At 37.4% G+C, this 27,499-nt stretch overlaps 1 protein-coding gene and 1 long non-coding RNA gene across 3 annotated transcripts in view; both read right to left on the bottom strand.

Moving 5' to 3' along the window:
* The window catches only part of LOC135795344 (leucine-rich repeat and immunoglobulin-like domain-containing nogo receptor-interacting protein 2), a 114,151-nt gene that overhangs the window by 31,563 nt on the left and 55,089 nt on the right, over positions 1–27,499 (bottom strand). For both annotated transcript variants that reach the window (XM_065307004.1, XM_065307003.1), the window contains one exon: positions 17,719–17,798. The gene's annotated coding sequence lies outside the window, so the exon portion shown is untranslated. The remainder of the gene's footprint in view (positions 1–17,718; positions 17,799–27,499) is intronic.
* LOC135796038 (uncharacterized) lies at positions 1,536–3,351 on the bottom strand. The gene is made up of 3 exons (XR_010549220.1): positions 3,259–3,351; positions 1,800–2,005; positions 1,536–1,732 (listed from the first exon to the last, which is right to left on the bottom strand). It is a non-coding gene; the product is annotated as an uncharacterized lncRNA (long non-coding RNA).

The following is a 27,499-nucleotide window of genomic DNA, read 5'->3' as shown; positions in this document are numbered from 1 at the left end:
TTAAGTTTAATTATATGCAACCAAACAATTGTGTTGCATAACACAAATCACATCCGAGTGCTATAAGCTAACATACAACTGTGAAATTTTTGACGATGAGATACGTGCAAAATATGATTTACAATTTCGGCAACACCAACAAATATAAATTTATGATCTGTGTTATTAAGTAAGAAGAAGTCGTACAGGGACAAAGACGTGTGCTGTCAGGACGCAGAGGCAAATCAATAAATCACGCATGTACTGCGTGTCTGCTTGATGTTTTTCACCGCTTGCATCAGTACGCATTTTTTGTTTGTATCTTTTCAACCGACGAGAACGCGATTTGAAATGACTGGAAATGTTCCCGCTGGGACCACACGTTGCTTAGCACCTTTACGATTCGAATAAGGTTGTTTCGTTCACGTTTGAAGATTTTCGTCTTGCGTCGCACTGCAAACCATTTCATTTAGTAGGCTCACGGCAATTAATCAATCCCAAATCACTACGTTAGCATTTATTACTAGTGGGCACCATGGTGTGATGCAACGCCGACTACAACGAAAAGAAGAGTTACTGCATAAGATATTGCAGTAATATAATGAATCTCAAAATACAAATAAAATGAAAAATTATTGCTTTTCGAGAATTCAACTAATATAAATATCAAGAGATTGGTATCAAACAAGAAAATAAATATTTCTATGACTGATAAATATTTTAATTACGATAACTTCTGCTGCCTTCAAATGCAACCATTATACGAACCATGTACCATTTCAGCAGAAAAATAGAAACATGCTATAAATATAAAACTAACGCCTAGATGATTTTGAAATAACCAAATTACTATCAATTACAACTCACAAAACTCCCCAGATAATTTGTCAATTGTAAAGCGATGCAACTTTCGACCCACCCCAAAACCACACAACTAGATAGTTAAGTAAGTCCAAATTCAAGTATCCAGATTTTAGTTACATCTTGAAGATGATAAAGCACAATTTCTCAGCGACGCGACTTATAAAGACAAATTCCTGTGCGTCTGAAAAGCCAACCTCCTCTAACATCATGCCTGAATGATATCGACGATGGCAACGGATGGCAGCAACAAACAGTCCAAGTATGCAGACGTGGGACCATTTTAGTGCTCTAGCTCTTGGTCTTCGCAGGGCGTTTAGATTGGAAACCGCCGGCATTGCTGTTGGTCCAACGCCACCACTAGCATTCATGCGCGACAACGAGCAACTCCAAGATGTTATAAGTAACTATAGTTGAGTGGTGCCTGCATTGTTACGATGTTTCTTGTGATTAATATGCGAGCGCGACATGAGAATACGGTTTGGTACTGTCAGGTGAGCTTGAGTTAAACGTATTCATCATCGTCGCAGACAGAACCACAACCAGTACGACAAATGACGAATATGCCAAGGTTGAAATATTACCCTAAATAAATACATTAAGTTTGTTTCAAATGTTTATTATCTGATTTTATGCTTGTTATGCACGGAAAGGAATATAAAAGAGCATAAAACATTTAACATCGCATTGACGATAATTTTGTGTAAACAGCACGTTATTGTGAAGTGTGTTTCATCCAAATTGTTTTAAATTTCAATTAATTGATTCTAATTTTATGAACATCTTCTTTGTTTTCCACCAGCGCCGTGGCTCGTCTCTTCAATTCTAGAGTTTCATTATTTTCAGCTTCTTGGTATTATGGCGCAGCAATGGAATGTCATTTCCTTGGTACCTACAGGTAAAACGTAATTGTAGTGCATTTAATGTGGATTGTGCTCTTTTCCGTTATCACTCATTACAATGCTTTTACTTTGCGACTGGGCACATTAATAATGTCCGACACGTTCCAGCGAGCGCGTGCAGCGTGTGATTTTTATTTCGTATTCTTTTCTCTTGCCTGCGCTACTTTGTATGGCAACACCTTGCCTGTCCGCACTTAAAAGACAATCAACAATAATCATCCAGACCTTGGGCATCTTGCGTGTTCTTAATGGGCAGGTGCCAACTGAAAATCGAACGCAACAATTAACAAAAGATGAAAAATCGCCATAAAGATTCTGAATGTAACTGCCCGATGCACTCTGTATTCAGATAACTTTGTAATGCACTTTTCATAGTCGTCGCTTGCGTGATCTTCATAATGTCATTGTGAGCTTAAATGTGATTGAATGAGAAATCTATGACTGACTCACAGAACAGAAAAGGTTTTGTAGAATTCGCATTCTATAGAAAATAAAATTGGCACACGAATACTTGGCAAGAAGGTATAGGGTGTTAGGTAAAAAGCGAAACAAATAAATTAAAAAGAATTGTGCTTAGATTTGGAAAATTCCATCGCTTGGTGTACAAGGTGTGACAACCCCAATGAAATTTATATATAAAAATGTCGGCTTTCATTTGTCGTAGCATAAAAGAACGTTTTAAGGGTGAATGGTACGACTAAATGGCACTGAAAAATTGTTGGTGGGCAACTAAATTGCCTCGTGTTTTGTCCGCCAAAGAAATTTCAATGTTAGAGGCTGAACCGACGACAAAGCAAAAAATATAGAAAGAAGGGAACCAACAACCCTAGAAGTCTTCAAAACGCAAGCGACTTTACTAACATCAGCAGCTGTTTACATTTTTCAGCTTAATAGTTCCTTACAAACGAAGCATCTGAATTTGTTTGGATTGAGATGGAACTTCCTTCAACAAGTAAAAACTACCAAATGCACTCACTAAGTGAAGTGGTTAGGAAGACATCCGTACGCTGTAAATTATTAACTTAATAAAATTTTGTTTTCAAGTAGACTCGTGCCGCTTAAGTGAAGCGTACGGCGAGGAAATGTAAGACAGTCGAGAAACATGTGTATAGGTATAACTCGTCTAGGGACTAGTTCGTGTTGTCCCTGGTTGTGAAGCCACCGCCGCGCGTTTTCGTTTTATCTCGTTTTCTTTTCACATTTAGCTCCGCTGTCGCATTGTTTGTAGGGTATGTAGTGAGAACAGCGTAACATAACCTATATGGGTGCGAGTGTGTGCGTTCGACCGTCTTGTTTGCTAAAGGAAAGGGAAATAAGCTTTTGTTTCGCCAAATTAAGCAAGACTGCGTCAGAACATTTTATACAGTATGTTTTCCAGTGAACTGTAATAATTATTTATAAATATTCAAGCCACCGAATAATTTTCAAGCACAAATATTACATAAATATGCGTATTTAAATTATATAAATAACCAGAACAAGTTATTAGGTCACAAACTGAAAACAGCGCACTTACATAGGCTACTTAGGCTACACAAGCCGAAATCAAGACCCAGAAAAATCTGGTAACCGACAGCTGAAACTGAAAGCGGCGTAATGTAGGTGAAGCTAAACGAGAAATTGCTCAAATTGTTGGCCGCGAGCGCTGTAGAAATAGTTTCAGTAAATGCATCAGAAATTGTTTGGTGGAAATTGCGCGAGTTGTGGAAAAGTTTCGTACGCGCACATTTAACATAAAGTCGGGCGAGATGCAACATTCAACGCAAATTTGGCATCACTCCATGTGCGAAATGACAAACTTAATTTTATTTTAAAAGTGCACTTATTCCAACAACTTTCAATAAAGTTTTTATTTAATCGAACTTTGTATCATTAGCAAGCAATTTATCGGTTTTGAATTAAGATATTATACTTAATTATACCTAATGTGTTTGTTCATTCAACATTTATTTTTTAATTAGTTCATTATTATCACATTAAGGTTAAGGTACCAGCTTCATCAATGCTAACATAAAGTTAAATTTTCAATTTGGTTTATCAATATTTTCATCAAATTGGTTGTTGAAAGCTCTTTAAAATGTAAATAAATTACAGAAATTGCTGCAGCGTTGAGTGCAAACCATGATTCAGTTAATGCGAGTATAACCTCAGATAGGTGCGAGAGCATCTTGTAAATATCGCATCTGAATCTATTCTATCGAAGACGGTGCGCGATGATGGTTATTTGAGATTACGGTTATGAGAATGCCGGGCCCAATGGGCAACTACATTGAATATTTATCTGACAAAACATGGAAAAGGTTTCAAGCAGGACGTTTTATAAATATTCATGTAGCGCAACACCTTTTAATTCAAGTTCTAACACGTATCGCGTGCGTATCAAAAAGCTTTTGGTTTAAACTAAACATTTTTTAAGTTGTACTTTAATTCATGTAACCTTGCATAGATGGATTGTTTCATTCAGGGTAATCCAACTTCCTACAGAAAATGAAATTCGTTTGTGTGCGTTCACAACGTGGAAATTAGAATATTTAATTTTGTTGATTTAATAATTTAAACTGTTGTTGTAGGAGTGTGCGTTGATGACGGAGTATTGTGCGGGTTCAAAGGGATAAATAACTCTGGGTGCCTCAGAGCGCGGCACTTTTCGGACGGCGGTTAATGCATAATACCATCGTGGGTGACCGCGTCGTAGATAGGTGGGAGTATGGGCGGCGGCAGCGTCGGAGGCATGCGGTCAGTCAAGAGATGAGTACTCCTCCGCTCCAAGCCTAACACAATTTGCTCATTATCCCTCTGGTTCGTACTCTGTTGTAAATAATGTTTTCCGCTACTGTTTGCATGTGTTTTTCCCGAAACTACAGAGTGTCTCATTTAAAATTTCTACTGGCGAAGTATCTACGCGCCCCACGAAAAGAAAGCACATTTTGCAGTCCAGAAACATCACTAGATATATTCGTGCGAGGGTAGCCCGCACAAATCGATTCCGTGCAGTCGCGTCAACTGGAGTTCGAATTGGCGCTTCGTTCGGCTGTCGTTTTGCAAATGCAACATAAATATTTACATTTTAAGGCTGGTAAACATAGTTAGCAAGACTATGTAGTAGACAAGCGTGCGATGCGCGGGGTTTCGCATGTCTTCTGTTTGTTGCAAGACGCAAACAACGACGCTGTCGGAACAAGTTTGTTTTCGGTAGTTGCCGCTGCGGCGCCCGCCAAGAAATGCGTGTTTATTTGAGAAAGGACTCTAACAAGATAACGACGAGGAAACGATAATTCGAACGAAAATTTGACTACTGCAACATGCTTCCATCCCATATATGACTAGAATCTTATACGTGTCTAATTATTATGAGTAAAATCGTGAGTGCTCCGAGTTAACTTGGAATTGCATTAGTGGGATAGTTTAAGTGTGACCGAACGGGGTTTACGTTAGTATTGATGAAAAAGTATGATCCCTTTGCTCTCACACTCGTTTTTTCTTTCTTTTAAAATAGGATAAACAATTGTGTAAGCAACTTTTTTGTTTTTTTTTTTTAGGGTAGCACAATTTAAAACTATGTCATGTTAAAGGTATTTAAATTTGCCCCGTTGCTACAACTAACCTTACCTGGCCCAATTTTAATTACTAAAATAATTAGTTAAAATTTAATTATCTTCAGATGAACTGCAAATTGAACAAGTTTGCGCGAGGCGGTGTGAAACATTGAATGATGAAAGTTTTTCGCGATTGTTTGCAAGCGTTGCAGCCGATGCGATGGTGCAATAATGCAGTTATATAAATGACGCGCAAATGATACACGCACATCAGTGGGAAGCGTCAGCGTCAGCAAAGCAGCAGCGGCGCGCCCGACAAAGGACAATTAATCAAAAAAGATAATCAAGCTAAATGAAATTTGCACTGCTGCGGCGCAACGCAGCGCGGCTTCGTGCAGAATAATGCACAATCATTTGGTTGCGGCATACAGCGTGTCACAGCATTACTCATTTTGTTTTATCACATTATTTTTGAATTAAACCACAAATCATGAGAAATAAAAAAAAACTGCTCACAAGGAAATAAATATAAAATAAAATAATGAACAGGATTGTTTTTGCTAAATTCGATTAAAAAGTAATTTAGCAATTCGAATTGTTTATACCTATATAAATATTTTCAGTCTTGTTGACCTCGCTTGATTAATTCATTAAAAGTTGCCAAAATCGGGAGAGGAATTAAATTTCGAAATGCAGTTTCATGCGGATGTTACGCCTCATTTGTTGTCAAATTTCAACCCAATAACAATATAATTATAATTCGTTTATATTTTCAAAGCTTAGTCTTAATATAAAAAACACTCATTAGGTTGGCTAATTTCAAAAGTATCCGACAATACTATTTAATTGATAATTGCTTTTTAGTTCTGCTTTTTGTCCACCAGTCTCAAGAGTAAAAATATATCTAGAATTATAGCACGATCACAATTTCACTTCACGGACACAAGCTGTCAGCAATGGTGCACGATTGCGATAAAACGGATTAAACGTGAAACACCATCCTCGGACGAATGCCTGAGCCAGACATCAAAGAGGATCGCATCACATCGCATCATCGATTCAAGCGATTGATAAATATCGCTCAACCTCCCCAGCCGCGGTGTTTGCGCACGCAAATGCAAAGATAATCGCTGCCAGCTACGTTTGCACGATGACACAAAGGCAAAAAAGTGGATAATCGCAATATCATTAACAAAAAAAAGCAGTTTTCCACTCAGAAGGCAATATGTGATTTGTAATTCACAAAAGACCACGCCATACGTTCGGACACTGTCAGAATTTTTTGAGTTTTAATTTTTAATTAATTTTTACTTGTATATGTGTGCAATCCTCGCTTTTGATCTCGTTTTCATTAAACTCTTTGCATGAAACCAGCCGCAAAATTTAACTCTTTGATTATTCAATTGAGTGTTTGCCTTACTGCATAATTTAATAATTTAATCATCTATTAGTTAATTGGTCAGAAGGATATTGTAATAAATCTTCATTGCATTGAATGCAAATGCAACCATTCTCTTGAAAGGAAATTGTAATAAAATAGTCATTTGTTAAAGACACTAGAACAATAAAGAAATTGTATTGTGAATGCCAGCAAGTCTGACGTTTAAGGTCGCAGACGCATATTGCCAAGGAAGGTAGTTTAAATGAAGCCGATGAGGGTGAATACTTTCAGTCAAGTCATTGCCAGGGTGATTGAATGTGACGAATGTATACGCCGATGATGATAAGAATACACACGACCAAATGTGACTAAGTGACGGCGGAGACAGACGTTTTAATAACGAACGTTTTGATTTGCCATTGTTACATTGCTTAATGCGGTTAAAACGTATTCGATTTTACTTCCACAACTCAACGAAGAGTGCGGTGCATTGTGTATGTCCAAGGACAGCGATCAACCATTAACCGTCATATTGAATTCGCACACGACAGTGACTTAAGACGAAATATGATGTGAGATATGAGTGATTGCCAATGAATGCCAATGCTTTTGCTTTCGACCAGGCGGAATACCAATTCATTCTTCTTAAAGGTATGCGAGCCTACAATCGAAGTAATTTTTCGATTACAAAAATGAAAAATAACCGATCAAGTGATGGGGGTCCAAAATAAATTCAAAGAATCATTTGTTTGGCAGCGGGAGATCATGACTACAGTTAATCCTGCGTGCAAAGTGTTAACAGAACTACAGTTTTCATCTCTGGTACAAAACCAGAATTTGCTTGACTGTTGCAAAGTTGAGTGAGGTATTTTTGAGTAAATATAGAAGATGGAGATTATCGGAGGTAAATATTTATGACTGAGTTGACATTGTGTCAGCGCAGTCAACGCCCAGCCATTCTATTCTATTTACTCCTACCGCACAATCATCGCACAACTGATATCTGTCTCGTTAAACGCCATTCACAAAATTCTTTTATTTGAGCGCCAGAGTTAATTTAAAGCCACATCACAATGCGCCTTATTCATTGGGTGCAAATTTAGCTCTCTGCGGGTGCATTGCATGCAAAATTTTTAGTCAAAATATAAATAATCATGATTATTCTCAATATATTCATACTCTTCACATTGCTTATTTATTTTTATTTATTTTGCTTCAATGTTAGCAGCCCAAGGTAATTCTTAGAACTTTCCATGTCAAATCTCATTGCGGGCACAAAATTATTAAACGCAGATAGGCATTTGAAGTTAATAGAATTATGGGAATTACATGGTGATTTGAAAAAACTCATTTTTCTTCAGCCGTCAACAAGGCGTTTAGTATTTAGTGGCGCTGAACGAGAAATGAACGCCGCGGAGAAAATCGAGAATTAATTTTGTTCTTTGTGTTTGTCATTTATCTTGCACACAACGGTACAACTAACTATTGTTTGTAAACCGGTGAAGGAATGTGAGAGTGTATGGTAGAAGCATAGTGCAGCAAGGTTCAAGGCCGCGCTTATTTTTTAACGCTTGTTATCTGCGTCGGACGCGGCGGGCATTATTAGAATAGATTATTCAACACCTACATTAAACATCCTCTAGGAGGCGCTAAGCGGTGTCGACCGGAGTAAATGATGAATGGATCGGCACGTAAAAAAGCGTCTGGACGGCGCGAGATGGCAGCAAATTTTCGAGTGACAATGGCGCTTGGCTGTGGAGATTCAAGTGAATGGATAAGATTATTGCTAAAGAGTGTAAGAATCTGATCAGGAGATAGGAAGGTGCAAATTGAACGAATTGAAGAAATTTGTTGTTCTTGTTTGTGTACGTTACTATTGGTGCTTTCGTAGCTTGAAAAAAATCAATTAATCAATTATAAATATACACAATGTTTATTTCAGAATAATGTCTTCAAGTGCACTAGCTCAATGACGGCAATTGGTGTGCAAAGAGACTGCATGAATGTAAATTGTTGTGGGTAGCGGATACTGCGCGTTAAACGTCATTTAAATAATTACCACTTTAAAGCTTTAGGTAATATCAAGTATCTACAAGCTAAACTGAAAGTCACTACCAAATGCAAACAAAGAAATTTTCTGCATGTACCAAAACAAAATGCAACATTTCAACACAGAAAATGTAATTTTGGATAACTGCCAGAAAAGTCTGTTGCGTACTGTATCTATTCAATGTTGCATTTTAATTTTCCATTTAACAAGTTTTTCGAATATTAACGTTCCACCCTCCTGAAAATAGTAACAGTAAGCAGGACCTACGCTGGTTTTTCACATTGCCACTTCGACGTTCACAGGGTGCGAGACTGTGCGCGTGCGGGAGACGAGTAAAACTATATGTGAAAATTTATGGCTTGCCGCGTTTAAACATACGTAACTCTTGAAGAATTACAGCTCAGGAGGGCGACCAGCCTCGCGCGTCTACTTTTACCGCCGCCGCGCGCAGAAAATGTCTATAAATCTCGAATGGTAGTCGAACCTATTCCGTGCCGCATACGGAATGCGAAGAACAACGAAGAACGACCCTTTGCGCGGGTATAAACACACAAATAATAACACGATGTCATCATGAATTTTTAAATTACGTAAAAGCAAATTTAAAGATGAGTGAAATGGGTTTGTTATTACAGATAGGAAAAGATGGGCATTGTCACACCGCTCTACTATTCTGTGTTAACCTATAAATTAAATAAAATAGATTATGATATATGTAAGATATGAAAAACACGATTAAGGTGTATAATAGGAATTTTAAAACAATTTTCTGCTTTCTGATTAATAAAGATACATTTAAATGTACTCGTATGTTTTAAGAAATTTGCACTAATTTAAATTTGATAATTTTTAAATACAGATAATAGCGAACGAAGCTGCGGGGAAGAGCATAAGTTACCATAAATACACTATTGACATAGCATTTAACAGAACTTACAGTAGATAGTCAAAAGTAAATTCTCACTTTAAACCGCTAAGGCTGTTCTGTTTGGAGTATTGTCAAAAGAACTTTCATCATCGGCATAGTCTGCATATAAAAAATTAGTTATAATAACTTATGTGGTAGTATAAAAATAAACCTTATGGTAACATGTTCTACAGACCTAAATTCTACCCTTTCCATTCAAACAAAAAACGTCGTCAAAGATCTTGACAATTTCAGCATTTTGTATTCGGGAGAAAAAACAAACCGGAAAATTATGAGCAGCCAGTTTATAACTTAGAGAGTAACAACTATCAGAAACACATGTTGTCAGTATACTTTTTTCTTTTGCATTTCCTTCATGGCTGGCGTCCCAGAGTTTCCACGTCGAAAGGAACAACAGGCGTGTTGTATACCGCCGCGCGCTTTAAAAAATGCACGCACAACGTGGCGGCCTCGTCGACGTGGCTCACGTATCGTTCAAATTGTGCCCGTAACAGAGTGCCGGAATATACGCGGAGTTTTTCCCTCAACCGCTACCAGGATTTTCACCCAACAAGCAAAGCAAGAAAGCTTTCCGAGCGGCGTTCTAAAACAGCGCAGCAAGCAAGCCAAGCGCGCCATGATATAATAAATAAAAGGGCATTCTTTGAAGGTTGGTGTGGGCCAACACACATTGCGGACGTGTTCAGACTCGTGGGAGTAGGAATATTAGCCGGCGTGCAGTAGCACCACCAGAAAAGAAAAGCGGAGGTGGGGATTCCTTTAAAATAAGAAAATGAGAGAGGCGCAGCGCAAAAAAGTTGATGCATGTAAAATGATGTATTGCCGCGGATCTAAAGCGGTAGAAAAAGTAAAAGCACTTCCTGCCTAAGCATACCCCATATAGGATGATTCAACAATATGAAGAAAATACAGCACAAACAAGTTTTGGCTCTTTACACTGAACAGTTTGCAACGCCATGTGCAAGAAGAAGTCTAAGCAACGCAATTTAAGATTGCGTCCATCCATCTTCAACACTTCAACCATCTCGTTACGTTCGTTAGATGTTTTTCTTCAATTTTTCGGCGCATATTTTTCGTAAAATTTTCATGGGCACGAACCTTCGTAGGGACGTGATCAGCACGAGAAATGAAATTAACATTTAAATTTAAAAAAAATCTACGAACTACTAGGTGTAATGAAAGTGTTAAATCTCGGGAAGAAGTCGTGGACTTTCCCGCGATAACGCCACGCACTTGATGGTATCACATTTGACTGGCGATAGTCGTGATGGCTTCGAAATGGCTCTTCGTTTTCGCAGATTCGGCGGCAATATAAATCTAAATGGGAACAGTGACGATAAATCTTCGCCAGCGTAGATCAGCTGGGGATAGATGTGGCTCTGATACTTGTCGCGTTGTCACTCGGTTTCTTTCTCTTTCTAAGGGATTTTCAGACATTTTCTTCAATCCAAAGATGGATTCCTAACGTGTGAGACATTAAGCCTCGCGGCCATAATCTAAATTTAACTTTTAATAGCTTTTACTATGATAAACGATATAAAAAACGCGCAGACGTGAAAACGTCGAAATTTGCGTCGATAGCAATTTAAATCAACTTTAAATACTGCTTACGACTCGTTTTTTAAACAAACTAAACTTTTTGGTACAGTGACTAAAATGATGGCTATGAGTATTATTGAAATTGCATAGAAAGATACAACCGTGCAAAGTAAACAAATATTGCAACTTGAGGTTTGCGTATTCAGGTTGAGTTGACGAATATTCCGAATTGCGAATTGCAGTCGCAAAACTTGATATTGCGGTACGTTTCATCACTTGCTGAGCACTGTTCGTCGCTGACGGGACGAAAGCGAAAATGAGGAAAATCCATATTGCGTTTTTCATCTGCATTTGTCTCGAGGGGTATTAGTTTTTCGATCGCTACTACACTTTTTGTCACGCTCCTGCGCATATACGATGCATTCAATAGATCCCGCTATCATACTCGTAGCTAGTTTAAACAGTAAAATAAAGTCGTGTGTCTAAGGAAGGAAATCGAACAATTCGGCCAAATTTTCAATCTAAGCACGTTGAAAACTTATATAGGTACACACATATATGTAGCCTTGGAAATATTATATTTTCTCATTCTGAGCTGAACGAACACACTGGAGCGCACTTTTGTTGATAGTTTTTGATATAGGATACTTTTCTTTCGTACGGCGTGAAAGTACCTACCTGATTCAATTGAAAGAAAATGACATGCGATAACAAGATTCTATCCTAATATAGAAATTTTCTACTCTGTTGCAAAATACAGTTTTTTTTATTTATTTTAGAGAAATTATGCAAACAACGTATTAAAAGATGAAATGGTAAACTAGACGAGCATTGTAAACATGCTCATTAACACGCTTTGTATTTTAAACGCAGTCATTCATTAAAAGTTTGCATCAGATTGCGTTATCAACAACGTGTAACTTGGTTTGAACTTTCCAAAGCGATGCACAAAGTTGAAATTTTCTTGATACAGTACTTTGTTTTCTACGGTTCCTAGAGGAAACTATCTTGAAGATGTATCGAGGAAAACTAAGGGAAGCTTTATGGCAAATTGCTATTATTCAAAATTGCTAACACCTCGCACGAAATTAATTCTTCACTTTCCAATACCTAACGCATTTTTTCCGACACCTATAAGAAAGTTATGGGCATACTTACTACTCAGACATGAAAACAAGATTTGTGAGGGAGACATGAAAAAGTTCCTGCGTAAGTAGGCTTTGTAATGCGGCCGCCTCAATATACCGTCTTGTTCATGAACTGACGAAGACGAAGGCAAAACGCAAAGCAACTCATAACGCGCCGCGCCGTCGACGTATTTATTAAGTAAATTAGCTATTAAAGTATAATGGAGTCTAATGGAAGGACTTAAAAAGACGCACACACAGAGGCCTTCTACGCAAAGCCGAAAACATCAATACACAACACTTTCGAACACAGCAGACCAAAAAGTGAAGATGTGGGCGATGTAACAATTTCTTGCGTTTCCATTTTAACTCTCTGACTTTTTCCATTAGTTTTTGCAGTTCCCAGCCATTACTTAGGGAGCCACAAAAATGTATTTTTAGTTTAGCCTCATTTACAAAGCAATAACAACATTTCGAATTGCGGCACTCTCGCGTTCTGAAAAGTTCGTTGGAGATCATTTGAATTTTTGACGAACGCGCCGAATTCGTCTGCATCGGAGGCGAAACTTTGGCAATGAACTAGTCGACTCGTGGCCAAGGCTATAACTCTGCGCTTTCCTTTCTCATTAATTTTGCTGTTTGCGCCACCGAGGTTTGCGTTTCGTTTTTAATTAACTTTAAAAAGCCACTTGCGTTTATGGTTAGTTAATTTCAGGAGTCTCAAGAGTCGCGAGACGGAATCGATGAAAAAACTTCTTGTCGATGACGTAACTTTTTTAGCGTGGCTCGAAGTAGAAATTTGGGAATTGGTTTTTGTTGAAATTATCGACACACGCCGCCAGAACTTTCGCGAGCAATAAAAGTTAAAAGTTATGCGCGTTCATTGTCAAGCTAAAAATATATTTCACAACTTACAAAAATTCAGTAAAAATACTAGATGAATATTATCTAATAGAATTCAAAATTTTAGGTATTTCTAAGAACTTCAAAGTATTTAATAAAGTTGGTATACGGTCAAGCAACCCCTCATTGGCGTATTCTTGAAGTAGCTCTACTGACTCATTACATATTGCATATAGGTGAAATCGACCCCACCAGTAAGTCCAATGTAATTCTGATGGAAGTGACCCTTCATTGATGTCCAAGTGCAAAGACTCGAGCACAACATACAGTTATCGGCACGCTTTCGCTTGAAGAAGCTCCCTCTTTGTGCGAAAAGACGGGGGGAAGCAAAAAGTGCACTCAACTAAAACAATATTTATACACAGTACTAAAGACAAAGAAATGCCAGAGCAGTCTCTGTATAAATATATGCCAAAATAAAAAATTCACCCCGCGTGCGCACATGCGAACTTTCAATGTTTTTTTTTTCACATTTTGTCTTCGTTTTAGCAAAGCAACGGCAAAACAACCATCGAAACGTCTGCGTTATGCGGGATCGCAGGGCAACTCGAGTCAGGAAGATGGAAATATATAGCCATCGCTATGGGGTGCATTATTATTTGAACGAAAATCCCATGGGCAAACGGGGGAAGGTGAGGAGCACCGACCGGTGGTGGCAAGTACAGATCGGAATGGGTAAGAAAAAAAGGGAAAACTTGCAGTCGAGGGCTGAAAGATACTCGTCTTGCATACTAATACTGCACACGACCTTTCACAGGGCACCCTCAGTCAACTCGTGGCCTGTGGATCATGCTTTCGACTGCAATTTTCGTCGGATAGTTGATTGCGAAAAAACACGCCCGCTTGTTTCTTGGCCCTTGCTTTATGTGATATTAATGTCTTCATTTTAGATTTTTATCGAGAGCGATTTGTTTGCCTCGTTTTCCGAGGCAAAACACCCGAAACAGAAACCGTTGATTCCGCATCCGGTCTTAATAAGTATCAAACGTGCGTCAAACCCAAACAAAGCACTCATTGTTCATGCACATCTAAAGTTTTCCAGCCAGCTTCTCAAAGCCTGCGCGAAAATAACACAACGCCGACGCAATAGAAGTAAGTACCAGTGTTTTATATATTGTTGGATTTTTTTTGTATGCCGCGTAGACTGTCTAATCAATATTTCACTCGGGGGCATTGGGGTAGTTGTATGCTTTTGGTGCACGCTGAAGGGGACGCCTTTGCACGGCCGTCCCACGGGATAGACTCATTTAAAATGTTGCATGCGAAGGGGCAGACGTTAGACGGCGAACAAGAGTCACAAATTTGGAAGGACGTCAGACGTTATGATTTTCATTTCGGTGGGGGCGCGCCTTTACTGATATACAATAGCAGCACATTAAAATCAAATATTCAATTATATTGGTCTTGCAAAATATTTTCCAGCCAAATTATTTTCTGTTTAGGTATATTAACTTTTTAGTGGTCGAAGACATCCGCAAACGTGAAAGAAATAAAATAAACTTGAATTATGAGAAATATGATCGGGAATTACAATATACCTACATCTGTAACTTTAAATAAATTTCTTCAAGAAGTCAAAGGGGGTGCATTTGCTAGTATGTAAATGTGGTCCCCTTGGTCGGAATATCAACCGGAAATATAAAAATGACTCATATCTAAAAAATAAATTTGAAAAAGGGTGTGGTACAAGTAGGTGCTAATTTCATTTATATTCGCTTTATGTATGATAAAAACAAAAAGGAAATATTTCTTAACATTACGAGACATAATTATTATACCTACCTATCATTTTCGTCGATCTAGTGAACGTTAATTTAGCAGAAGTTATGCAAGCAATATGTTCAAATTCAGTATCAATTTTAGCATCTAAATGGAGCATAATTTTAATTTTAAATTGAAGACACTATACTTTTATTCTAAAATTCACAAGTTATGTATTAGATAACTACCTAAGGTTTAACCTGAATATTTTTTTTAATTTCTGGTGAATATTTCACAAAAACTAAAAATGAGGGGTGCATTGGGTTATAAGCTAACTTTCCTCAAATACAGTTAACCACACGTTAGCACTGTGATGTAACTAAATAATATTTCATCTTTAGTTTAATACGTAAGCGCTCACCGAATATAACGTGGTACTGCACATTATTATATCAGCAAAACTCTTACAGCAAACTCCCGCGAGTGTAGTTTTCTAACACCCAAAGGGTTTTCCTTTCCGCGTTTGCCAACTATCGTCGCTCCACCGCCCCGCACGTAACTTGCGCCGGCAGTCACAGTCGCATTTCGGCGTAACGTCGAACTTTCCAATTTAAACTTAAGTTGAGTTAACGACATTGCTTCCAACCGCCACCGCCGCCAACTTGGCGACTATTACGGCCGGCAGGACCAAAGAGCAAATAATTGTTACGTACGAGACGGACTTAATGCAAGGAAATTGGCTTTTATCAATGTAACATTACTACATTTGCTGGTTTACAGTTTGTACATCGTTATTACATACCCAGATAGCATTTACATAAATGCATATGCAAAATTACCTTTTATTTTAACTTCAAACATTCTTCTTAATCTTTTATATGGTATTTTATACTAGGTCAAGATGAAACTTTGTAGAATCTATGCAGGCAAATATAAGTTTTAAATCAAAGTTGAGAATAAATATTTGTTTCGGATTTAGTTTTGAACGTGACACGAATATATTACATTCAAAAACATTTTGCGTAAAAGTGCAAAATTCAAAAAGTAATTAAAGAAAGAGCGCAACCCCCATTTTGCCACTCGTATATTTCGCACATTGCACGAAAGGTGCGTAATTGAATAATTGTGGTCCCGCGGATAATTTACGACTAGGATACAATATGAGGGGTTGTTGCGATGTTGCGTGGCAATGTGCGTATGTGGGCCACAACAGAACGCATGTTAATGCAAAACACACAGCAGATAGGGTGTCGTAGCGGTGTTGGCGGCAGCAGAAGCGGCGTGAAATATGCATACGCCGGCGTTTGCGCCACCCCTTTCAGATACAAATTCACATCCTCTCTTTGCATGCCGACTAAAGTTACAATGTTATCCGCGAATAACGCGCCACTTTCCAAATGAAAAACGAAACAAGTACGAGTGAAAGAAAATCGAAAAAGCAATCATGGATGAATTAAATCTCCCTCCATTACCTGCTTTCATTGATTGAGATCACTGCAAATTTCACTCAGCACATTATTGACGTAATATTGAAAAATGATAATGGAAACGGCAAACTAAACGCAAAGCGCGCAAAAGAATCGGTAAATTAAAAATCTATTGTTGAAATTTAATCTCGCATGTTTCTATTCACCAGTTCTATTCAGGGGGCTCAAACCGATTTCAACTTTGGCGTATTCACGCTGCTTTACAATTTGTTCGTTTCAATTGATTGCTCCAATCCTTTCGACTTCTGCCAGTTGCATTCAAACATTATATTTTTTTATTTTAAAACTGACACATACAAATTGCGTTTGTAGTTTAAAAGGATGATTTAAACAATTTCTTTTGAATGCATTCGAAATATATATATATATGGGTACGTTGGACAAATGTCTGAAGCTAAGCCTGTTAAAAGGGTTTAAACGACTTCCGCATGGTTGTGCACCACCCTCTAATGAGACGCAGAATGCCACAACGAGCAGTACATCTAACCAGGAAAAAAAATGAATGCAAAAGTGTGACTCAAATTATTCTCCCCCTTTACGAAGCCATTTTAAAAGCCAACTTTGTGAAGATCGCGTGTATTTTTATGCTCGAGCATCATAAATATATTTGCTTACCGCTGCTTCACAACCCCTTTTGCTATTTGCCTTTTTCTGACGTGCGTAATGCCGAATGAATTAATAAATTTAACGATTCAAGGGGGAGAGCAATGTTGTCTGGTGACGTTCACCCGCTGAACCGCTCGACCGTGTAAATTATAAACAAACAACATCAGAGGGCGGATTCAGGATCAACCGCACATGCAAATATACAGTGCGTCTTCGTAATTATTAATCGTTTTCAAGCCGAAAAACGTCTATAAATAATTGGTATACCAATTTAATAGCGAAACAATTTTTATCATTTGTTAAAGGACGGGGTAAGAGGGTTAGGAATAATTACCTAGAAGGTTTAATTAATTTGATAATTTCCATATTATGTTAAATCAAATGCGTAGCAAGTTCGTTCTTGGCGCAACCAACCATTCAAGAACAAGAACATTGCGAAAATTGATTGAACTAATGGCATTGTAATTACGAAACAGCCGAACAAAAAACAGTTTCCTGCATAACTGATTATGCATGTATCGCTGCCGTCGATATCGCATTAATGACGCATTAATGTCTTATTAATGTTTTATACCGAATGGGAAATTGAATAGCTAATGAAGTAACTGCCAAAATTACCAACATACTATTACTACATTTCTTTCATATAATTTTTTTATCACATGCCGGTGTTATTATAGATGTTCATAAAGATTATTTATAATTTTAAAAATCTTACCTTTATTATGTCCTTTTCAATGGAAGAAACTAGCCGCAGGTTTCGTTTAGAGCCACATTATACTCTGCGTAAGATGATAGCTGAAACAAAAAGAGAGGCGTTTTAAAAAAAAGAATTAAAAGCGTCAGGAAGAAAACTGTGTATAATACTAAAACTCTTAAATTCGCCAAGAAAAGCAGAAACATATGAAAAATGCGCGCAAATATTTGTGTTTGGACCCTTGGGGATGCGAGTTAAGTTGGGTTAAAGACGTCCGGCTGGCCGCCACTCAAGCGTAAAGTCCTTTTTTCAGATTTCCTTTGTAGCGGAAGAAAGGGAATAAAAATAAATGTAAATAAACTTCACCCTCCTCGTCAAACGGTCGCGACGAAAAAAGAAGCGGAAAGAGATGCATAAAGGTATAACACTCACGAAAAATTTTGTCAAAAAATGAAACAGGAGACAACCCGAAAATAAAAACGGAAAAAAATCGCTGAAACCTGAAGAAGAGGAAAACCGAGCGAAAAAATCTATAGGTATATACCTATATACACATCACACACCACTCAAAACCTGCAACGTCAACACGTATACAGTATTTGGCATTTTGCTACTGCCCCTCCTCCTACGCTACTCCGACTGGAGGCGATACAAGACTTTACACTTTAGGGTTAAAGTTGAATACTTGGCATGTTATTCAATGCACGCATGTGTAGCCCCAGCATGAACTATGCCAAATTTGGTACTGTCATGTCCTTCCTTCCTTCCACCTATGCAATAGTACTACTTTTGTCGGTACAATCGTGTTACTGAAAGCAAGGAGTAATTGAATACAAGTTAAAAAAACATAAAAAAGCTTTGGTTTGTTGAATGCCAAACATGTCGGAATTGTCGAATTGGTATTTTTAGCCATAGCACATTTCTGAATGTTTGCTTGTAAACACAAGCCTAATGGGGGATGACACGAGCGATAAACATCCAGAAATAGGTATGCAGCCGACGCGACGTAATGAAGCCAAGGGAAGGGATGTAGGAAATAGTATCCGTGTCCGCATTCGAAACCGTAGTCGGCGGTGGCGGCAGCTACTCGGATGTTACGTTAAGTTTAACTACACTTTCAGCCTGAACAATCCTCGTGCGAACGGAAATTCGTGGAGACGTTACATAAGTACACAATCTACAAAGTGTCATAGGTCCTACCGTAACTGGTAACGCCACCGCCACCGACTTAGCCATCTCAACTAATTGGCTCGACGTATTTAAATAAAGGAAAATAAGCTAACGTAAACATAATCTATCAAAATAAATTTAGCTTTATGATTTCAATTGAAATTTACATCTACTTCGTAAATTTGATCACTTGCTGAGCACCATTCCTATTTCAATTACAGTTCAGTAAAATTTCATTGGTGTGAGCTGTCATAGGTCATCTTTTGTATCGCTCGTGTGGTCTACCAATTGTACATTTCACTTCACAGTTCTAATTTGTTACCAGTTGCTAGTTACCAAGTCTAATGCAAAGGACCCGGCGGTGATCCAGTTTCAGTTGGCGGTTTTGCAGCGCGCGTTGCTGTTACTGTTATAGTCCTGTCGTAATATCAATGGTCGCCATCGCACCACCACACCAACACAGACAAGGACATTCCAGGCCTGGGTTCGCATTAGCACGAAGTGACCGACGGCGGCGTACGTAAGTAAATACCGACCACTTTTCACTTATCTCCTTGTTTATGCATGAGAAACAATTCTGAGGGACGCAATGAACAAATTACCCAACTGCCACGATTGGCACTTTTGAAATTTTGCAAATTTCATTTAACCAAACCAACACTCCATCCCAATATATCCCAAGATATATTCTCTAACCTATTAAATGTTATATATTCCAGTTATAATTGTATTAGCGTGGCAATTTATATTGATTATAGATGAAGATAAATAAAACAAAATCACCAAGCAAAAATTTAAGAAAACCAATAAGTTATGGGTGTTGGTTCTCCGAACTTGATTGGTGTTGAAATAATATTGAGGCTCTTCCTTGAATCAAGCAAATCAAGGATAACGCAGATATTATTAGTTGGATCAGTGAAGGATGAGGATGAAAGCACTGTGGAAACCCGGGGCTAATATGATGAAAAACTGAATGTGGGTGAAATGCGAGTAGCCGAGCGAGTTGCGAACTTGGGAAAACTAAAGCTACAGAAATTGAGCAAATAAAATATATGCATACAGTGTGTTTGCGGATCGACAAACTCTTATAGTTTTAGGAAAAAGTTCTGTACACAAAATAATATCTTAGGAAGACTGGTGGTATGTAACGAAATGAGGAAAACGAAGCTGTGGACGAAGCAGCGCAAAGAATGAAAAGGAGCGGAAGAAGTGAGGGCTTCTGGAAGCCGAATGAATGAGTGAGCGCCCGCCACGCGAACTGAATTTTGATGCGACGAAAATGATACTATACCAGAGCGTCTTCCGCCTGGCTTTGCTCACATCTCACACTTTTCTAGTTTTCCATCACAACATTATTTGTTTTTTGGTGTCTCTTTTTGTTCATAATTATGATTATATACATTTGAAAAAATATTTCCTATACAAAATATTAGGTAAAAAGCCTATCACTTGATTACCATTTTTTGTACCAAACTCTATACACTAAAGATAATTGAAACGTTGACGCAATTATTACTATCTAGTACAATAAATCACTGCACAAACACAGTTTTAGGACACTCTTTACCTTCGATAACAACAACTACTAAAATATCATTATAAGTTTTTCTTTTTCAAAAAGCCCTGAAATTACATCGACGACTTCCAATGAACTGTGTAGATTTTATAGGCCAACGAATGACAAAATGGCGAAACTCTAATCCACTTCGGTGCGTGTTGCGCGTGTTTCGGAAGTGGATTTATGAAACGATATTTTTATTACGCCCAATAAATTAAGTGAACCGTCGTAAAATGTGCGAATCGAAAATATTTTCACAGTTCCGTTGTTATTAACTTATAGTTTCCGGAAGCGGGTAAACCTAGACGTATCGCAAACGGAAAATGAAAGCTGATGAAAGATACTTAAATAAAAACGCAAAACGAATACCAATAGAGTTGGGCGTGAATGCGAATCGAATTCAAAATGATTGAGAACAAAAGAAGGAAAGCAAAAACGGGGTGGAAATGGTGTGAGAGCATAAAGATATCGACATATCCACAAAGTAATGCGATGGCAATAAAATGACATTTTTTTCTTGTTTGTTTCGTCATGGAATGCACACTCAACACATGTTGTTATTAAATTAGGTTCTATAAAATTACTTAATTCAAGTAATATAATTAAAATAATCATTAAATAATTATAGGGGAATACGGTCAAAAGAACGTGCAACCTTCCTATTTGTTCAAAAGCTGTGAGGAATAACATTTATCGTTACGTATTTTTTCTGTGGAACCAGTTTTTTGCTATGCGTTTTGTTTTACATTTATTTATTGAATTTATACAACTTACTGTATTTCCATAAATCATGTATTATTTGTATTTATTTTATATTTATCAAAGTAAATTGTGTAGGATAATACTTCCATTAAAAAATAGGTTGACTGACTTATATTAAGTTATAAATGCTTCAATTATGTCTACATTTCTTAGAAAAATGAAAGGAACAGAAAAAGACTACGCCATAAATCGATTATGGCGTGCCGTTACATGCGAGTTATATTTCCTTTTTAGAATCCAACTCTATTCGACAGGAGTCAAAGCTTTTCATCAGTCGTCCATGCAGAGGTGTAGAGTTTATTTCCAAGTTGCATTTCCACGTTTCCGGTTCTATTTTCCTACCGTTCATGTTTGAATGAAAGCATCCAGGGCGTTGATGGCGCCAAATAACGAGCGGTATAACGAAACTATCACTATCTCCGTCAAATAATAATAATAATAATAGTTACATAACAATAATATAAAAGTACAAAATATGAGAAGAGCATGAAGAACTTGCGCTGGGTTTTTGGGCTCCGCTTGCGTGTTACCCCCGAAGCGCCAGATCCGTCATTATGACCGGAAGAAATGAAACGCCATCAAAACAAAGAAAATAACGGGCTAACCGAGTAGAAAATATTCTCAAAAGCAGCCGGACGTATTAAATGACGTCACAGGCATAACCATAATAAATATTTAACCTACTTTTCAGGAGTGCTTTATTTTTAATATATTAACTTGAAAAATATACGCATTAGTCACATTAAATGTGCTTTAAGATTTTTTTTATTACAGTCATAATGTACCGCCATCAAACAATGTGTAAACAAGGCCGAAAATATTAACAATGTTTGCTAAGCAGGCCTTAATGCACATAATGTGAGCTAGTAGCAAGCGAACGTGTGCAAACAAGCAGTGCGCTTTCTTTGTAAAGTATAAAGAATAACGAAAGAGCGGACAGGAGGAAAAAATAATTATTGCCCCTAATAACAACGTCTAATTTAATTTATCATTTTTAATGGAGTTGATAATTAACAGCGGAGCGCCGGACGAACAAGAGAGCAGCGAGTGCCATTTAAAATTTAATCTGCTTAATAAACGCTAATAAACGTTACGCTAATATATTCATTAATGACTTTTTTGTGTTAGAACTTTTCAAAAATTAAAATTTCCAAGGTGCGCACGTGCTTGAATAGCGTGGTGCATTAAAGTTTTTCTAAAGTCCTTAACGTGGTAATTGCTTGTCGACTCAGTTTCAGAAAGAAAAAACTTTGTTTCGAAACTAGACAATGTTCAAACATCTTAATTATTTGGGATAAAATATAGTGCCCTACATAGATACATCATATAGTATCATATGTTGAGAAGCAACAAAAAACATGGTCTTGAGTTTCAATAAATTGTAAAAAATCTTTCTTTGTTCCAGTGAGTTTTTGTTGTAGAGACAGATAGTCAACTAATTTCCAATTATATATTAATATTTAACTTTCTTACACTTGCTTTATCCTGAGCTTTTAATTCCTGTAATTTCTGACTTGTAAATATTCAAGACGCTAACCTCGGCTGCCGGCAGAGTGAGCGACTCCGAGCAATCACGCAACGAATCCAATTATCTTTTACGTTTTATGCTCGCCGCCGTTGCCTGCCCGCGTGCGCATTTCACTATTTTACATTAAATTAAATATTTAATATTCCAGGTTATGCGAGCCGGGGTATAACCTAACTATGCTGCTAACTATACTCATACTCAACTATACAACTAAGAGCGCGCTGACGCCGAGGCAAGTATGTAACTTCACTCACATCTAACCTAAAGTGTGCCTAATACCCTGACGTAGTGAGGCGGTGACAGAGAGAAGTATTGAATATTTAAGTTGGTCAATGCTGATGAAAAAAGTTTTAATTTATTAGTTAGTTATAGTGTGCGTATAATACAACTTACTTTATGCTCACAAATTGAAATGGGTTGCGGTGAAAAATCATGCGAGGAGATTCTTCTCAGCGTCATAACTTTCAAGTTGAATATTTGACCTGTATAACTTTTTAACATATTCATAAAACTCCTCTACCGCGGCAGAGTACTATCAAAGGCAACCGGCCCGTAGATTACTTTCTGGAGTGTTACAATTTCAACTGCAACATGACCCACTGTAGTTTAGTGTTAACCATATTTAACGTTTCAATTTGTATAACAAGCCGAGACAAATTTTCACAATTAACATTTGACACTTTCGAATATGATTCATATATTTATTAGACAGCATTTGTAATAATTTTCGAATTAAGCGCTTGTTGGTTTTAGGAATTTGCATGCGGGAGTCACATCCGAATCGAAAGCAAAGTTCGTTGCAATTTGGCGCTGAATGCGCTCAATTATCCAGCCGGTGAGGCTAGCGGTGAGCGCAGCGTGGAATGAAACTGTTGTTGGAAGTGATTGCGGTTTGCACAGTAACGTATGTGTGTTTCTATTCCCCCTATTTAACCCTTTACGTGTTTCATGCCTCATTGTCAGCTAGCGCTTAGCCTTCCTGCCCCACGCTGGCGCGTGTATTGTATTCTACCTCAGATTCCTAGAATCGCGACGCCGCCGACAACCCCCGACATCTTTGTCTTATTACGCTCCCGACTCTCGCTGCCACAACTAACGAGTTAGTTGCTGCCGGGGCTGTGAGATGCTTACGTAGGGTGGTACGTATGTACAGTGATGAGTAAACAAATTAAGAGATTTGTAGACAACACAAAAGGGAGCAAAGATTATAAAATTAAACTTGTTTCTTACTTGAAAAATTATGAAGAAAAGAAATACATTTAAAAAATAGAAGTACAAATATATAAAAGCTTACAGTATTATTAATTTACGACTTGGGTATTATTCTTTTACAAAACAATTTAGGTAGTTAATTATCTGGTAAAACTAATTTTCCCTCTATGAACAGTAATTTCCTGCAATTTTATTCGATTAGTACCCAACAGACAAACAAATTTCTTGGAAAACTTCACATAACTACAATAAAACTTAACTGAAGTTTGACCTGCTTTAAACCTTCGAACGGTGGTCATTAATATCTGGTGAGTCCCACGATTTATGGAAAGTATTGCGACTGGGTTTGAATAATTTAATCCTCTGGATATCCAACAAATATAATCAATAGACAACATCGCTTTTTTAACATTTATTATAGTGTAGACTACGAGTATGTAGAGAAACTAAACCAGTGAGACCGCACTGGCAACATCTTCCGATATATGTGCCGGTAACGAAGCGGGTTATTATTTAGAGTTAGAATTATGATTACGGTTATTACGAGGCCCTCGTTCGTGCCCGCCGTCGCACACATTCCGCTGCAATTTGTTTCCATGAAAACATTATTACCCGTACGCGCGGCGAGAGCATCATTGCCGCCTCCGCCGCCAACGCTGTGCCCTTGCGCGTTAGTGGTGCTCGTTCCTTTTTGTGAAATATTTATTTAGGACGCGCCACTATGCGCATTACTCTTTCCACTTTCTACACGCGGCAGGCACACGAGCACCAGTGGGGTGTGTACATGCTCAAATTTACAAATTTAGACGAACTGCGCGGAATTAATCTCGCGAGTGCTCATTAACACAAGCTGTAACCTCAAAAACAGGCTTCCATTTGGACCATTCCGAATAGCGATAACAAATTATTTCGATCGGATTTAATTCTGATTATTTTAATCGACAACTTTAGGCAACACTAAATGCATTTAAAAGCCTGCTTTATAATCGAATAACTGAATTGCATTAAGGTTAATAATAATGCACTTTAATGGAAGACATACACATGGATAATTTGTTGAAATTCGTAACTCAATTACAATAACAATGGTAACAATACCAAGTGTTCGCAACACTGACAGCGTAACAACTAAATCGTATAACTTTAAACAGCAAACATTATTTAAAATATCTTAAGTAATTGAAGATACACCAGACACCCCTCTTTGAAAATTAATTTCCTTGATGTGGTTAATGTGGCAGTGAAACACTTTTCCGTTTTACCTCAATTCCCAGTCGGCGGCAGTGGCAGTTATGCTCAAGTGCAAAGCTCACACGTCGCACACGGTACTTGTTCGTCTCTATGATTCGAGCGCGTTTCATACGTCCTGCATCTGCAAGCGAATATGCGCGAATCGCATTGAATAATTACACAGTCTGGTGCATCTGATGCATGTGCGCGCGACATAGAATCGCACACAGTGTGACCACTGCAATTTGCCTTTCAAATACCGACTAAATGTGAATTCACTTTCTGGCTCACAATATAATGTTTGGGATAAAGGTTATGTAGGCAGGTTCGCAATTTTTAACGTATAACCTACGGTTTCAGAGTGAACATAATATAGGCAACCCACAATACTCCAGTATTGCAACATAAGACAAAGTAAGTAGATAACCAACCAGGTACTTGTTAAACATTTTCGGATTATATATTTAGTCTAACAAATGGAATTAAAAACTGCATCACTTATATTATGTTTCATCCAGATACCAAAATGCCATTTCTCATTCCCGAAGGAAAAGATTTATGATCGAATGCACGAACGCTCGTTAATGTTATATAATTATCGGTGATCTTCTCTTACTGCTTAAAATTTTCCTTGACTTTGCGCAGCATCTGACTTGATAATTTAGATTAATTTGATCCAAAGTATAAGTTTTACACAAACGCATGGTTTCGATTACAAAGGCAACAAAGAACTAAAACAATTTGATGAAACATTAAACAAGGGGTATTCATTGCATTGCACGCGGTCATTTTCCGGACGGGTTAATAAATCTTCGCGGTGCATTCCACATACCTAATGCCGAATCCTCCTTTGCTTTTGTATTTAAAAATGACTTTAACATTCCGCCCAACGTTTAACCTTTCCAGCCAGAGCTAACACAGTGTTTGAAAATACCACAAACTGAAAACGCCGTAAAGGTGTAAAGGGTTTTCAGTTACGTGTGTGGTCATTTGATTTGTGATATTGTAATAGATGGTACATCTATTATTTATATTGAAATGGACTATTTTCGCTACACAAAGGTGTGTTATTACAAGTTATGAAGACCTATGACATGGTTGCGCAACGCCCTTCAGACGAGTAAAACACTAACGATAGGTGCAATTCGAAATGAAAATTTTAAGTGCGCTCGAGGCGAGAGCCAAGTAAACCGTAGAAACTGTTGTGGATGATTGCAGACAATGTTGTAAACAGGCGCGACCGGTGAGACTACGCACAGCGAACAAGATTGATGACTTTTTAAACGCCTTTTAACATACTCCTTTCAGGATGAAAATTATCCCCCTTAAATATTCTATGCAGGTCACGCTTTATAATCAATATTATTTATTTCAGTTATAACTTTAAAACTCGTCTCTAAATACAAAAAATTTATTCCGATGAATTCACTGTAAGTATGCTCGTACGAGTATTTTAGTAAAACACCTTAGCAAGATATTCGTTTTAATACTTTTATTCAAAAATTATTCTTAAATTTATCAGTAATTCCTTTATTTGATATTGTCAACAGTTAGAAATCGTTAAATCGAACTATTGTCCAAAGTGTACGACAGAAATAAATTTTGAGGTAACCAGTAGATGCAGGGTCCAATTTGCTGAACTAAAGATTTACGAATGCAAAGCCAAATTAAACGTTTTACAGGATTCTTCGTATAAAGCAAATTTTAAATAATAGATTGGTATTATAATCATAACCAACTATAAAACAAATTTTGTTTATTTTACCAATTTTGAAAACAATATAATTTGTATTTGTAACACTCGTCATTATCTAATTAGCGAATTATTTACGATAATAAATGCAAAATTAAACAAATAGTTTGCAAGTATTTTTAACATTATTAAATATAATTAAAACCCCAAAATTATTTCAATTTATCTAATTATATTTAGACTCTTCATAGTCCGTGGTATGAATTAGTGACAATAAAAGTTGCTTCACTGCGTGACATCAACGAGAAATGTGCGTGTTCTGTTAAAGAAAGGCCGCACATGTTACTCTTCTTATTGCCTAAAAGCCATAATTAAAGCAACATGTGACACATACTGGAATTTTGTTCCATAAACATAATCCGAATATCACAGCTGATATGATTTAAGTTGGGCATTAATTTCAAATATAAATTATTTTTATAGCATCAATGTATAAAAATATAAGCGCTCAACGAATTGTTCCAAATATAATTGTTACTTTAAATATTCCATAGAATAATATGTTCAAAAGTGCGGCGCCAAAAGCCGACTCTAGGGAGCCACACCTCCATGCTAACCATAATAACTCACCACTGACTGTAATGCATCC

Source organism: Atheta coriaria, unplaced genomic scaffold (assembly GCF_025399875.1).
Source record: "Atheta coriaria isolate IRGN ID8LTWV9N9 unplaced genomic scaffold, Caltech_Dcor_3.1 hic_scaffold_7_pilon, whole genome shotgun sequence".
In the NCBI taxonomy this organism is placed as follows: Eukaryota; Metazoa; Arthropoda; class Insecta; order Coleoptera; family Staphylinidae; genus Dalotia; species Dalotia coriaria.
This window is presented reverse-complemented; position numbering and strand designations above follow the sequence as displayed.